The sequence below is a fragment of the Agelaius phoeniceus genome, chromosome 5, assembly GCF_051311805.1.
Source record: "Agelaius phoeniceus isolate bAgePho1 chromosome 5, bAgePho1.hap1, whole genome shotgun sequence".
NCBI classification, from domain to species: Eukaryota; Metazoa; Chordata; class Aves; order Passeriformes; family Icteridae; genus Agelaius; species Agelaius phoeniceus.
In genome coordinates, this window is record NC_135269.1 from 72,310,700 (window position 1) to 72,313,803 (window position 3,104).

The 3,104-nt window shown below is 57.0% G+C and overlaps 1 long non-coding RNA gene across 1 annotated transcript; it reads left to right on the forward strand.

Moving 5' to 3' along the window:
• Window positions 1-344: 344 nt before the first annotated feature.
• On the forward strand, window positions 345-1,977 carry LOC143694176 (uncharacterized). Its single transcript, XR_013182522.1, has 3 exons — window positions 345-898; window positions 996-1,188; window positions 1,334-1,977. It is a non-coding gene; the product is annotated as an uncharacterized LOC143694176 (long non-coding RNA).
• Window positions 1,978-3,104: the final 1,127 nt, after the last annotated feature.

Below are 3,104 nucleotides of genomic sequence, written 5' to 3' on the forward strand. Positions count from 1 at the left end.
GGTGATTTGCTCCACGGGTCATGATCAGAACCACAGGGGCATCTTGGGCTCTGTGCCAGCGTCTCTGAGCCCCCTGGCAGGGTCTGGGCCATCCTGGACAGCCAGGGGCATGTCCTGGGTCCTGACATGTCACCAGTGAATCTGCAGGTGACACTGAGCTGGGAGTGTGTCACCAGTGAATCTGCAGGTGACACTGAGCTGGGACTGTGTCCATCCACTGGAGGGCTCTGCAGGGATGGGCAGAGTCCCATGGATGGAGTTTAATCAGTCCAAGTGCCCAGTGCTGCACTTTGGCCACAACAACCCCTGCAGTGCCACAGGCTGGGGATGGTGTGGCTGGGGCAGTGCCAGGCACAGAGGGACCTGGTGGGCAGCAGGACAGGAGCCCTGGTGTGCCCTGGTGGCCAAGGAGCCAATGGCACCTGGCAGTGTCAGCAGTGAGGGGCAGCACAGCAGGGAGGTCACTGTGCCCTGGCAGTGTCAGGAATGAGGGGCAGCACAGCAGGGAGGTCACTGTGCCCTGGCAGTGTCAGGGATGAGGGGCAGCACAGCAGGGAGGTCACTGTGCCCTGGCAGTGTCAGGAATGAGGGCAGCACAGCAGGGAGGTCACTGTGCCCTGGCAGTGTCAGCAGTGAGGGCAGCACAGCAGGGAGGTCACTGTGCCCTGGCAGTGTCAGGGATGAGGGGCAGCACAGCAGGGAGGTCACTGTGCCCTGGCAGTGTCAGCAGTGAGGGCAGCACAGCAGGGAGGTCACTGTGCCCTGGCAGTGTCAGCAGTGAGGGGCAGCACAGCAGGGAGGTCACTGTGCCCTGGCAGTGTCAGGGATGAGGGGCAGCACAGCAGGGAGGTCACTGTGCCCTGGCAGTGTCAGCAGTGAGGGGCAGCACAGCAGGGAGGTCACTGTGCCCTGGCAGTGCCAGGAATGAGGGCAGCACAGCAGGGAGGTCACTGTGCCCTGGCAGTGTCAGGGATGAGGGGCAGCACAGCAGGGAGGTCACTGTGCCCTGGCAGTGTCAGCAGTGAGGGCAGCACAGCAGGGAGGTCACTGTGCCCTGGCAGTGTCAGCAGTGAGGGCAGCACAGCAGGGAGGTCACTGTGCCCTGGCAGTGTCAGCAGTGAGGGCAGCACAGCAGGGAGGTCACTGTGCCCTGGCAGTGTCAGGGATGAGGGGCAGCACAGCAGGGAGGTCACTGTGCCCTGGCAGTGCCAGGAATGAGGGCAGCACAGCAGGGAGGTCACTGTGCCCTGGCAGTGTCAGCAGTGAGGGGCAGCACAGCAGGGAGGTCACTGTGCCCTGGCAGTGTCAGGGATGAGGGCAGCACAGCAGGGAGGTCACTGTGCCCTGGCAGTGTCAGCAGTGAGGGCAGCACAGCAGGGAGGTCACTGTGCCCTGGCAGTGTCAGGAATGAGGGGCAGCACAGCAGGGAGGTCACTGTGCCCTGGCAGTGTCAGCAGTGAGGGCAGCACAGCAGGGAGGTCACTGTGCCCTGCCCTGGGCACGGGGAGGGCTCAGCTCCAGGGCTGTGCCCAGCTCTGGCCCCTCAGCCTGGGAAGGGCCTGGGGACACTGAGCGGGGCCAGAGGGGCAGCGGGGCTGGAGAGGGGCTGGGAACACAAAGCCTGAGAGGAGCCCCTGAGGGAGCTGGGGGTGCTCAGCCTGCAGCAAAGGAGACTCAGGGCTGCCCCCATCGCTCTCTGCAGCTCCTGAAAGGTGCCTGTGCTCAGCTGCCCTTGGGCTCTTTCTCCAGCAGCACTGACACAACCAGAGCACACAGCCTCCAGCTGTGCCAAGGGAAATTCAGGCTGGAGAGCAGGAAAAAGCTTTTCCAGCAAGGGGGATCAAGTTCTGCAATGGCTGCCCGGGGAGGTGGTGCAGTCCCCAGCCCTGGGTGTGTTTGACAGCCTGGATGTGGCACTGGGGGCCAGGGGCTGGGCTGGACTCCATGGCCTTGAGGGTCTCTCCCAAGCCAGGGATTCTGTGAGTTCTGTGAAAAAAGTCAAGTTCTACCCTTCCACCTTTCCCCGTGGCTGTGGCATTGCTGGATTAGGCTTGCAGGGATGAAGAAGGGAGAAAGGTGGAATTTTGTTGGTGGCAGCCTGAGAGGTTTCATGTGAAACAAACCCCTTCCCATCCATGCTGGAATTCTGTCAGGGGGAGCTTTGTCTGCAAGGAATTTGTTGTTCACTCTTCACCAGGATTGGTTTTAACGAGGCATCTCAAGAGAGAGAGTCAGTCCTTCCTGAATTATAGATTTCAAAAATGCTTTTAAAACCCTTCCCTGATCACCTGCACAAGCTGCAATAAATCCAATTGCCTTTGATTTATTCCCTTGCCACGTTTATCCCATTAAAGGCAGTTGTTTGTTGGCCACTGACCTTACTGCCGTGAGGGCCAAGTGCTTTTGATGCCGATGCTTTTCTTGCCTTTCTTCTCCTTAATGATGGCTTTTCTGCCAGCGATGTTTGTTTGCTCTTGATCTTGGCTGCGATTAAAGCTCTGGTCCAGCAGATTTTCCAGGGCTGCTGAGAGCCTCCCCAAGAGTGCAAACACGCACTTCTCCCTGCCATTATCACATCAAAGTTCACCCAAACTGGAAACCTTTCCTCCCCTGAAGAAGGTGCTGATTAAAATGCAGCATTTGAGCAGAATTGGAAGCTCCGAGCTTGCAGAAATTGTCCATAGGCTCCAATTCCCAGTGGGTTGTTGGTTTTGTTTGGTTTTTCTTTCCAAGAGCAGCTTGTGAGTGTCTGCAGTGTGAGGAACCCACAAGCACTGCAGGCAGTTGTCCTTCCAGAGGCCTGAAACAATTCCCAGGAGATCAGAATATCCCAAATTATTAATTCATATTTTGGCCTGAAGTTACTGGAAAAGATTATTGATCCTTTGGGAATCAGTCATTCAAAAAATCTCAGCGTTTTTAAGGGTTAAAACCCAACCTCTGTCCTTTGTTCCTTGGGCTTGGCACAACGATTCCACAATATTCCAGCAACTGGGAGAGGGCTGGGAAGAAATTATCCCTGAGTGCAATCACTCATTGAAAAATCAAATAGGAGTTTGTAAGTGTTTAAACCCCACTTGTGTCCTTTGTTCCTTGGACAACAA